A 13469-nucleotide genomic window follows, 5' to 3' on the forward strand; every position below is an offset into this window, starting at 1 on the left:
CTTGATTTGGAACGACAGGGTTGAGCCATCCAGCCACTGTTTTTAATTGGCTACTTTTGAAGGTCAGTGAATGAACAGTCCCATTATTTCAGTCTTTTGTGAGTGGCTCTCATATACTTACTCTGTTCACTATGGAAAAATATTAGCGAGGAGGGAGCTTTGCTAGTAAAAAGCAGAATTGCAGTGGCATCAATATACAAGCTACATTTCTATCCATTCCAAATTACTCTGGAGTTTTGTAAATTCCCCAGCTACAGTGGAGAACAGTGTTCTCTTACATAAAACAGCGCAAACGGGCAAATGGTTTGCATACAATCGGGTGTGTTTTTCCATTTCCTGAGGGCAATATACTTACAATGGTTAAAAGAAGGTAGCATAGACTCTTGCTCCCTTGGAAAACCTCACCAACTTTTAAACAATGTACTTTTCAACTCTAGCTATAAATGAGTTAAGAATAACCCCTTTGGGGGAAAAAAAAAGAAAGAGTATAAATTACAAATCTCTGGTTATTAATTTTATCCTTTTAACAAAAAAAAATCGAGAATATAAAAATGCATTTTGTCTATGAAAATTCTTTTACCATTATTTTATCTTTAATCATCCCATTATCAGAATTTCAATTACTCATGTTGGCTCAAAATATGTTTTTGCCCTCTACAAATATATGTAAGAACTAAGAGCCCCGTCAAAAAATTAGAACACTTTCTCTCCTATCCAAACAGGGAGGTTAATAATTTTTGCACCTGGGGGCACTGCCAATTTATCAGCTCTGGCTTGAGGCTCCTGTCCAAACCCAACTTTTCTATACAATATCCCCAAACCTCATTATTTCAAACCATTCCTCCAAATCTCTAACTCTTAAAACAGTGAGTGGTCCTAAATCCTGTCTGCACATTAGACCCTCCTGAGAAGCTTTTACAAGATACGGATACCCAGGAATTCTGACATAGTTGGTCAGGGACAGGGTTTGAATGTCAACGTTTTTATAAGCTCCCCAGGTGACTCTAAGGTGCAGCCAGGTTTAGAACCACTGCCCTAAAGCAATCAACTAGTTATCCCATCATCCATTTTTATTGCTAGTTTCCCCAAACTGTAGAACTAGTCACTTTCCCTTCACAAACACAGAGAATGAGAGATCCCACCCACTCCTTTCGTGGTGATTCCGACTTATAGTGACCCTGTAGGACAGAGAAGCACTGCCCCATAGGCTTTCCAAGGCTGTAATTCTTACAGAAGCAGACTGCCACATCCTTCTCCCACAGAGTGGCTGGTGGGTTTGAACTATGGACCTATTGGTTAGCCGCTGAGTGCTTTAACTGCTGTACCACCAGGGCTCCTGGAATAAGAGGTCAAACTACTCTAATTTTCAATATATTTCTATAAAATAATTTGAACAACCACACAGTATTTTCTATATGTAGATAATGTATCTGAAAAAAAGAATGGTGTCAAAAACCCCAAGAAACAAATGTCCATTACATATACCTTCAAACTATTCAGTAATTTGCTTTTTTCTACCAAATTTTCACAACCTTTCCCTGTATGCATGCTATTTCCCACCATTAACCACCACTGATTAAGAAAAAAAACTTTAAAAATTAAAAGTGGGGATCATGCACCTTAGGATATGTGGTATAAGATTACACTAAGAGTCTCTGATAAATCACACCATCCTACGTCCAAGTTCCTTGAAATGTGATGTCACCACCCTGGCCTCTGAGAAGTGAAGTCTATCTCTCCATCTCTTGAAACTGGGCAGGCCTCAATATTTGTTTTTAGCCAGATAATGTGACGGAAGTGATACTGTATGATTTCTCAAGCTAGACTTTAAGAAATTGGCAGCTTCTGTTTTTGCTCTCTTAAGATGCTTCCACCATCATTTGAAGAATCTGATTATAGCCTATATATTAGAAAATAAGAGGTAATGCAGAGGAGAACCAGGGTGCCACAGTTAACAGCATCAACTGCAGGCATGTGAGTGGGATCGTTATGGACCGTGCAGCCCCCGTGGAGTTGTCAAATGACTGCTGCAAAATGAGTGAGTCCAAGTGGGGCTGGCAGCACCACTAAAAAATCAACCAGCTGAGCCCAGGCCAAACTGCAGAATCATGAGCAAGTAAGTACGTTTTGGGATGATTTTGTAAAGTTTATGTAGTATGCAAAAGAACTGATGATTATTGTGCTTGCTTTGATATATGTATGTTATTGCTGTTGTTAAAATCAAACCAAAGGCACTCCATCAAGTCGATTCTGACTCATAGCTACCCTATAAGACAGAGTAGAACAGCCCCATAGAGTTTCCAGGGAGTGCCTGGCGGATTCGAACTGGTGCCCTCTTGGTTAGCAGTCGTAGCACTTAACCACTGTGCCAACAGGGTTTCTGTTGTTAGGTGCCATCAAGTTGTTTCCAACTTATAACGACCCTATGCACAACAGAATGAAACACTGCCCAGTCCCGCACAATGCTCATAATTGTTGCTACGTTTGAGCCCATTGTTGCAGCCACTGTGTCAATCCATCTCCTTGAGGGTTGTCCTCCTTTTCACTGACCTTCTACTTTACCAAGCATGATGTCCTTCTCCAGGGACTAGTCCCTCCTGATTACATATCCAAAGTATGTGAGACAAAGTCTCTCCGTTTTCACTTCTAAGGGACATTCTTGCTGTGCTTCTTCCAAGACAGATTTGTTCATTCTTCTGGAAGTCCAAGGTATATTCCATATTCTTTGCAACACCACAATTAAAATGCATCAGTTCTTCTTAGGTCTTCCTTATTCATTGTCCAGCTTTCACATACATATGAGACCATGGAACATACCATGGCTTGAGTCAGGCACATCTTAGTTCACAAGGTGACATCTTTTTAACACTCTAAAGAGGTCTTTTACAGCAGCTTTGTCCATTGCAATACGCAATATGTCATTTGATTTCTTAACTGCTACTTCCATGAGGGTTGATTGTGGATCCGAGTAAAATGAAATCCTTGACAACTTCAATCTTTTCTCCATTTATCATGATGTTGCTTATTGGTCCAGTTGTCAGAATTTTTGTTTGCTTTATGTTGAGGTATTATCCATACTGAACGCTGTGGTCTTTGATCTTCATCAGTAAATGCTTCAAGTCCTCTTCACTTTCAGCGAGCAGGGTTGTGTCATCTGCATAGCACAGGTTGTTAATGAGTCTTCTTCCAACGCTGATGCTTCCTTCTTCTTCACATATTCCAGTTTCTTGGATTATTTGCTCAGGATACAGACTAAGTAAGGTGAAATATAGGTATATTGTATGTAATTTATAAACAGAAACTTTTTGAGTTCATATCTTCATTAAATGTTTTGCTTTTCAACCCTTCCCATTAATCTTCACAAAAATCATAGGTTATCTTTTCATTTTCTTCCTTGATTACTTGTAGAAAAAAAAAAATTCTGTCATTGATATCTCTGAGAAAGTCAGGAAACAAATTAGCCCCAAGTTCTTCTATAATTGCTAAGTTATATAACTCATTCCATTGTCCCGTAGACAATAGGGTATAAAAAAGAAAATTCTAGGAGGGATTAAAACAAAACTGTTGCTGAACCTAAGTATATTTCCAAGCTTAGCTACGTCTATAACTTTTACAAACAATTTCACTAAATATTCATGTAGTGGAAACTTTCTCAGAAATCTTTCTACAAAAATGGCGTTAGATGGAATATTTTGTAAGTATTTCCTCAGAATCTTCTTTTAGCATGAATCTGCATTATGGCTGAAGGAAATGTGGTCTTTTTTTTTTTTTTTTCTGCTTTTGTATTGTTTTGTAGTGATTTGAGGGTAATTGCCTGTATTAGTTTTGTATTGCTGCTGTAACAAATTATCAAAAACTTAGTGGCTTACACAACACAAATTTATTCTCTTTACAATTCTGGAGGCTAGAAGTTTGAAATCAGTGTCACTGGGCTAAAGCCACGGTGTGGGCAGGGCTACACTCCCTCTGGAGGCTCTCAGAGAGAGAAAAAAAATACCTTTTTAAATACAGATTCTACAGCTGTATTCTTTGTATTCTATGGCTCATGGCTCCTTCCTCCACTGTTAAAGCCAGTAGCATAACATCTTCAAATCTCTCCCTGCTTTCATAGTTATATCCCCTCCTTCTTTTCTGTAGCCATATTTCCTTTTTCCTCTCTCTTATAGGGATACTTGTGATTATACGATTGGGCCTACATGTATAATCCATGTGGAAGAAACCCTGGTGGTGTAGTGGTTAAGTGCTATGGCTGCTAACCAAAAGGTCAGCAGTTCAAATCCACCAGGCACTCCTTGGAAACTATGGGGGCGGTTCTACTCTGTCCTATAGGGTTGCTATGAGTTGGAATCGACTCAATGGCAACAGCTTTGGTTTTTGGTTTGGTATAATCCATGATACTTTTCCCATTTCAAGGTTTTTAATTTAATCATATCTCCCAAGTCCCTTTTTTAAAAAAGCCACATAAAGTAACATAGAATACAAGAATAGGATGTGGATTTCGAGGGCCATTATTCAGCCTACCACACTGTTTTTGGTACTAAGGTCAGGAGTTTTTAAGTAATTTCTGTGTTTAGCTAGCTCAACTGAGAGAAAGTAGTAAAAATCCTTAAGGAGTCCCGGTGGCACAAACAATTAAGCTGCCAACTGAAAGGTCGTTGGTTTGAACCCACCCAACAGATCCACTGGAGAAAACACCTGGTGATCTGCTTCCATAAAGATTACAGCCTATATGGAGTACCGAGTTTTGGTTTACGGTGATGGAAAAATCCCATTGATTAAGGGTAGGGTTACACAGCTGATTATTTTAAGTGTTGTCAGATTGGATGGGCAAAAGTTGTGTGCTATCATATTTACAACAATGACCAGGAAAAAAAAAAAAAGAAAAAAAGGGAGTAGCTACTGAGGCTCAGTATGTACAACCAAATACCTCATAAGATTTGGTTTCTTGGTTTGGAGGTTTAGGGTCATGGTTTCACGGAACATCCCAGTTAATTGATCTAATAATGTTTTTAGTGCTTATCTTCTATCTCCTACTTCATTTGTGTAGTTCCTGGGGTCTTAAAAGCTTGCAAGTATCTATCCAAGGTAAAACAGTTGGTCTCTATTCACCTGCAGGAACAGAGGAAGGAAAGTCAGGAATAGGAGGAAGATATGGAATGTGTGGTTAATTGCCTCCATGAACAACTGCCTCCTTTGCTAAGAGACTAGAAGAACTGAATGATACCCAGCTACCATTACTGAATATTTTGACCAAAGAGTCTATAGAAGAATCCTGACCTAAAGTGGTAAAATGAAGAACAGAATTTCAAATTCTCATGGATGTCAAACTTTCTGGAGCCATGAACCCCTGAAACTATGCCCCTGAGACAATCTTTAAACTGAAAATATTCTCTAAAGTATTCTTAAAATCAAAACGATAGTTTAGTTCAACTAGTAAAAAATGTTTGCCTTGGTAATTATGCTCTATTAAGAACTATCTATATGGGATCCCACTATCAACAACAACCTGAAAGATTAGATAGCAACCTTAGGGGGCAGTGATATTATGTTAATAGGGGAGGAACAACTCAGAAAAGGAGGGTGAGGATGGTTGCACAAATGGAAGAATGTAAACAATGTCACTGAATTGTACATGTAGAAACTGTTGAACTGGTTTATGTTTGCCTGTGTTTCTCAACAACAACAAAAGAATACAGCCTAGAAAACCTTATTTTAACTCTGACACATGGGGTTGCTCTGAGTCAAAACTGACTCAAAGGCACCTAACAAGAATAACAACAAGAAAATTCCTAGCTTACTCATCCTACACAGCACATACTAAATTTCCTGCTTAAGCCAGTGACATTTAATTATCACTTAAACTTAGCTTAAGCCAAAATCTGACTGGCTAAAAGAACAGCAAAACTGGTCATCAAGATGCAGTCGTTTATTTTTCCAGCAGTTTATTGTGCTTAAGAACATGATTGTTATCATAGGTCAATAAAAACTTCATCTGGGATGTTTGCTTTAGGGAATTCTGGGTAAATATTGCTTTTTGTTTAAATTTTAACACAAACACTACTTAGTGGCTTCCTATTTAACTTTAACTACCTTTTTAAATGTATTCTTACCTAACACAGTTTCAATTTATTAGCAGCATAAAAACAAACTCCCGCCATAATTCTTCCACTGACAGTGTTGCCTACTTGAAGGCATCATAAAGTTATAAGCACAGATTTATAATTCATAAATTATTTAAAAAGAAGAGAACCTTAATACATTTTAACTCCAGCACAAAGTAATATATTTCAATTGACAGTTATATTAGTGTAAAGAAAGGTTCAAACATGTATACAAAAGTATTCTGACCACATAACTGGAATATAATATTTATGTGTATGAAATCTCACTGAATCAGGAAATAAGTAATAAACTACTTCTAATCTCCGTTAAAAAGACTATTTGATAAGGTAAATTAAATACAGAAAACAAAGCATTAAATAAAATACTTGTGAGAATGATAGGGAACGAGCTGTGCATTAAAACATCTTATTAGATGGGGCTAAGATGGCGGACTAGGTAGACGCTACGTCAGATCCCTCTTGCAACAAAGACTCGGAAAAACAAGTGAATCAATCACATACATAACAATCTACGAACCCTGAACAACAAACACAGATTTAGAGACGGAGAACAAACAAATACAGGGAGGCAGCGACTGTTTTTGGAGCCTAGAGCCAGCGTCCCAGTCAGGTAACCTTGGCGCCCGGCTTAGGTCTGGGCCCAGGGAGCTGACGGCACAAACAAGGGGCGCAGCCCTATCCCCCTGAACTCACCCTGGGAGGGGGCCCAGCCGGTCCTCGCTGGTGGCGTGACAACACGGCCGGTGAGAGAAGTCCCCGGGAGGCAGTGACTGGTTTTGGAGCCGGGAATGCAGTGTCCCAGCCGTGGAACCTTGGCGCCGGGCATTTGACTGGGCGCTGTCATGGCGCAAGCACGGGGTGCAGCCCTACTCCCCTGAACTAACCCCGGGAGGGGGCCCAGCCGGTCCGCGGAGGCGGCGCGGCGACGGGGCTGGCGGGATGAGAAGTCCCCGGGAGGCAGCAACTGATTTTGGAGCTGGGAGTTCAGCGTCCCAGCAGGGGAACCTTGACGCTGGCCGTTGGACTGGCAGCGGAGGATCTGACTGAGGCTTCAGCGGGCCAGACCCTCGGGGGCAATCTCCACACAGCCAGCACACATAGGCAAAACGCCCCTCGGGAATCTCAGATAAAATAGTCATTCCAAGCAAGAAAAGCAACTTTGGCTATATTCTGAGGTGCTACACTCCTATTTCTCTGAACCCTCCCCCACCCTTCCCAGGTGGCTTCATTAACATTGCAATTTCCTGAGCCAGAGGGAGAACGACTCCGGCTCCGCAGCGGCTTTGCTTTTCCCCATTTTTTTTTTTTTTTTGGTCTTTTCCTAACCCATTTTTCCGGCCTGAGAGAAGGAACCACAAAAAACCCAGGGACCAAAAATCCATCCCTAATTGGACTTAAAACACAGAACCAGCTACAGCCAAGCATATATGATCCAAAGCTCGGACTTTCATCCTTACAGGGAACAAGGTGGCGGTTATAATCCAAAGGCAGTTCTGATAGGAATCTGACTGCATTTTTTTTAGCGGATTTTCTGGAAAAACAAGTTTCCCAGGTCTGATATCTCTGCTTATTCAACAGAGCCCTAACTGACCCACAACAGGGAACTGAGGGCTGAAGCTCCCCCCAGACCACCTAGCCTCTTGCCTTAGGGGTCTAAGGAGGGTGACACCTACCAGTCAGTAGAGGTACTTGCATTGGGGGCCTAAGGTACAGCTGCAGTGCCTTCCCACCAAGGTGCTATAGGAATAGAGACACACCTACCTCACTGACACTTGGGGGAAGCCTGTCAGCATCCTGCCCCCCCTGGAGGGTGAACCCCAGCTGCTAATAGAATCTGGTGCACACAACTATCACCACTACTTCTCGAGGTGGACAGGTGTTAGAGTGCGGCACACACTTGATGACCCAAAATCAGATTCTACTCAAGAATAGACTCAGGCATATATATCTGGCAACAGCCCAAACCGGCTGGTAATAGGTCATAAGTAAGTCAAGGGCTACAACAAACAAGACAGCACAATCTAGTAGCCCATCCATGTATACTGAAAGAAAACAAAACAAGATAAGACTCAGCGAGCAATTACAGAATAAACCATTTATATCTTAGTGATGGCTCAGAGACAGCAGTCAATTTCAAACCACATAAAGAAGCAGACCATGACAGCTTCTACAACCCCCCAAACAAAAGAATCAAAATCTTTCCCAAATGAAGATACAATCCTGGAATTCCCAGACACAGAATACAAAAAACTAATTTACAGAATGCTTCAAGACATCAGAAACGAAATAAGGCAAACTGCAGAAAAAGCCAAGGAACACACTGATAAAACTGTTGAAGAACTCAAAAAGATTATTCAAGAACATAGTGGAAAAATTAATAAGTTGCAAGAATCCATAGAGAGACAGCATGCAGAAATCCAAAAGATTAACAATAAAATTACAGAATTAGATAACGCAATAGGAAGTCAGAGGAGCAGACTCGAGCAATTAGAATGCAGACTGGGACATCTGGAGGACCAGGGAATTAATACCAACATAGCTGAAAAAAAAATCAGATAAAAGAATTAAAAAAAATGAAGAAACCCTAAGAATCACGTGGGACTCTATCAAGAAGGATAACTTGCGTGTGATTGGAGTCCCAGAACAGGGAGGGAGGACAGAAAATACAGAGAAAATAGCTGAAGATCTGCTGACAGAAAACTTCCCTGACACCATGAAAGACGAAAGCATATCTATCCGAGATGCTCATCGAACCCCATTTAAGATTGATCCCAAAAGAAAAACACCAAGACATATTATCATCAAACTTGCCAAAACCAAAGATAAAGAGAAAATTTTAAAAGCAGCCAGGGAGAAAAGAAAGGTCTCCTTCAAGGGAGAATCAATAAGAATAAGTTCAGACTACTCAGCAGAAACCATGCAGGCAAGAAGGGAATGGGACGACATATACAGAGCACTGAAGGAGAAAAACTGCCAGCCAAGGATCATATATCCAGCAAAACTCTCTCTGAAATATGAAGGTGAAATTAAGATATTTACAGATAAACACAAGTTTAGAGAATTTGCAAACACCAAACCAAAGCTACAAGAAATACTGAAGGATATTGTTTGGTCAGAAAACCAATAATATCAGATACCAGCACAACACAAGGTCACAAAACAGAACATCCTGATATCAACTCAAATAGGGAAATCACAAAAACAAATTAAGATTAATTAAAAAAAAATGCTCATAACAGGGAATCATTGAAGTCAATATGTAAAAGATCACAACAATCAAAAAGAGAGACTAAATACAGGAGGCATTGAACTGCCATATGGAGAGTGATACAAGGCGATATAGAACAATACAAGTTAGGTTTTTACTTAGAAAAATAGGGGTAAATATTAAGGTAACCACAAAGAGGTATAACAACTCCATAACTCAAGATAAAAACCAAGAAAAACGTAACGACTCAAGAAACAGAAAGTCAAACACTACGAAAATGAGGATCTCACAATTCACTAAGAAAAAAGTCTCAGCACAAAAAAGTAAGTGGAAAAATGAAATGGTCAACAACACACATAAAAAGGCATCAAAATGACAACACTAAACACTTATCTATCTATAATTACGCTGAATGTAAATGGACTAAATGCACCAATAAAGAGACAGAGAGTCTCGGACTGGATAAAGAAACACGATCCGTCTATATGCTGCCTACAAGAGACACACCTTAGACTTAGAGACACAAACAAACTAAAACTCAAAGGATGGAAAAAAATATATCAAGCAAACAACAAGCAAAAAAGAAGAGGAGTAGCAACATTAATTTCTGACAAAATAGACTTTAGACTTTAATCCACCACAAAGGATAAAGAAGGACACTACATAATGATAAAAGGGACAATTGATCAGGAAGACATAACCATATTAAATATTTATGCACCCAATGACAGGGCTGCAAGATACATAAATCAAATTTTAACAGAACTGAAAAGTGAGATAGACACCTCCACAATTATAGTAGGAGACTTCAACACACCACTTTCGGAGAAGGACAGGACATCCAGTAAGAAGCTCAATAGAGACACGGAAGACCTACTTACAACAATCAACCAACTTGACCTCATTGACTTATACAGAACTCTCCACCCAACTGCTGCAAAGTATACTTTTTTTTTCTAGTGCACATGGAACATTCTCTAGAATAGACCACATATTAGGTCATACAAAAAACCTTTGCAGAATCCAAAACATCGAAATATTACAAAGCATCTTCTCAGACCACAAGGCAATAAAACTAGAAATCAATAACAGAAAAACTAGGGAAAAGAAATCAAATACTTGGAAACTGAACAATACCCTCCTGAAAAAAGACTGGGTTATAGAAGACATCAAGGAGGGAATAAGGAAATTCATAGAATACAACAAGAATGAAAATACTTCCTATCAAAACCTCTGGGACACAGCAAAAGCAGTGCTCAGAGGCCAATTTATATCGATACATGCGCACATACAAAAAGAAGAAAGAGCCAAAAGCAGAGAACTGTCCCTACAACTTGAACAAATAGAAAGTGAGCAACAAAAGAATCCATCAGGCACCAGAAGAAAACAAATAACAAAAATTAGAGCTGAACTAAATGAATTAGAGAACAGAAAAACAATTGAAAGAATTAACAAAGCCAAAAGCTGGTTCTTTGAAAAAATTAACAAAATTGATAAACCATCGGCTAGACTGACTAAAGAAATACAGGAAAGGAAACAAATAACCCGAATAAGAAACGAGAAGGGCCACATCACAACAGAACCAACTGAAATTAAAAGAATCATATCAGATTATTATGAAAAATTGTACTCTAACAAATTTGCAAACCTAGAAGAAATGGATGAATTCCTGGAAAAACACTACCTACCTAAACTAACACATTCAGAAGTAGAACAACTAAATAGACCCATAACAAAAAAAGAGATTGAAACGGTAATCAAAAAACTCCCAACAAAAAAAAGCCCTGGCCTGCACGGCTTCACGGCAGAGTTCTACCAAACTTTCAGAGAAGAGTTAACACCACTACTACTAAAGGTATTTCAAAGCATAGAAAATGACGGAATACTACCCAACTCATTCTGTGAAGCCACCATCTCCCTGATACCAAAACCAGGTAAAGACATTACAAAAAAAGAAAATTACAGACCTATATCCCTCATGAACATAGATGCAAAAATCCTCAACAAAATTCTAGCCAATAGAATTCAATAACATATCAAAAAAATAATTCACCATGATCAAGTGGGATTTATACCAGGTTGTGCAAGGCTGGTTTAATATTAGAAAAACCATTAATGTAATCCACCACATAAATAAAACAAAAGACAAAAACCACATGATCTTATCAATTGATGCAGAAAAGGCATTTGATAAAGTCCAACACCCATTCATGATAAAAACTCTTACCAAAATAGGAATTGAAGGAAAATTCCTCAACCAACAGCCAACATCACTCTAAATGGAGAGAACCTGAAAGCATTTCCCTTGAGAACGGGAACCAGACAAGGATGCCCTTTACCACTGCTCTTATTCAAAATTGTGCTAGAAGTCCTAGCCTTAGCAATTAGGCTAGACAAAGAAATAAAGGGCATCTGGATTGGCAAGGAGGAAGTAAAATTATCTCTATTCGCAGATGACATGATCTTATACACAGAAAACCCTAAGGAATCCTCCAGAAAACTACTGAAACTAATAGAAGAGTTTGGCAGAGTCTCAGGTTATAAGATAAACATACAAAAATCACTTGGATTCCTCTACATCAACAAAAAGAACATCGAAGAGGAAATAACCAAATCAATACCATTCACAGTAGCCCCCAAGAAGATAAAATACTTAGGAATAAATCTTACCAAGGCTGTAAAAGACCTATACAAAGAAAACTACAAAGCTCTACTACAAGAAATTCAAAAGGACATACTCAAGTGGAAAAACATACCTTGCTCATGGATAGGAAGACTTAACATAGTAAAAATGTCTATTCTACCAAAAGCCATCTATACATACAATGCACTTCCGATCCAAACTCCAATGTCATTTTTTAAGGTGGTAGAGAAACAAATCACCAACTTCATATGGAAGGGAAAGAAGCCACGGATAAGCAAAGCATTACTGAAAAAGAAGAAGAAAGTGGGAGGCCTCACTCTACCTGATTTCAGAACCTATTATGCAGCCACAGTAGTCAAAACAGTCTGGTATTGGTACAACAACAGGCACATAGACCAATGGAACAGAATTGAGAACCCAGATATAAATCCATCTGCATATGAGCAGCTGATATTTGACAAAGGACCAGTGTCAGTTAATTGGGGAAAAGATAGTCTTTTTAACAAATGGTGCTGGCATAACTGGATATCCATTTGCAAAAAAATGAAACAGGACCATGCCTCACACGAAGCACAAAAACTAACTCCAAGTGGATCAAAGACCTAAACATAAAGACTAAAACAATAAAGATCATGGAAGAAAAAATAGGGACAACCTTAGGAGCCCTAATACAAGGCATAAACAGAATACAAAACATTACCAAAAATGACAAAGAGAAACCACACAACTGGGAGCTCCTAAAAATCAAACACCTATGCTCATCTAAAGACTTCACCAAAAGAGTAAAAAGACCACCTACAGATTGGGAAAGAATTTTCAGCTATGACATTTCCGACCAGCGCCTGATCTCTAAAATCTATATGATTCTGTTAAAACTCAACCACAAAAAGACAAACAACCCAATCAAGAAGTGGGCAAAGGATATGAACACACACTTCACTAAAGAAGAGATTCAGGCAGCTAATAGATACATGAGAAAATGCTCTCGATCATTAGCCATTAGAGAAATGCAAATTAAAACCACGATGAGATTCCATCTCACTCCAACAAGGCTGGCATTAATCCAAAAAACACAAAATAATAAATGTTGGAGAGGCTGCGGAGAGATTGGAACTCTTATACACTGCTGGGGGGAATGTAAAATGGTACAACCACTTTGGAAATCTATCTGGCGTTATCTTAAACAGTTAGAAATAGAACTCCCATAAAACCCAGAAATCCCACTCCTCGGAATATACCCTAGAGAAACAAGAGCTTTCACACAAACATATATGCACACCCATGTTTACTGCAGCCCTGTTTACAATAGCAAAAAGCTGGAAGCAACCAAGGTGTCCATCAATGGATGAATGGGTAAATAAATTGTGGTATATTCACACAATGGAATACTACGCATCGATAAAGAACAGTGACGCCATCTGTGAAACATTTCATAACATGGAGGAACCTGGAAGGCATTATGCTGAGCGAAATTAGTCAGAGGCAAAAGGACAAA

The sequence above is a fragment of the Elephas maximus genome, chromosome 23 (genome assembly GCF_024166365.1).
Source record: "Elephas maximus indicus isolate mEleMax1 chromosome 23, mEleMax1 primary haplotype, whole genome shotgun sequence".
NCBI classification, from domain to species: domain Eukaryota; kingdom Metazoa; phylum Chordata; class Mammalia; order Proboscidea; family Elephantidae; genus Elephas; species Elephas maximus.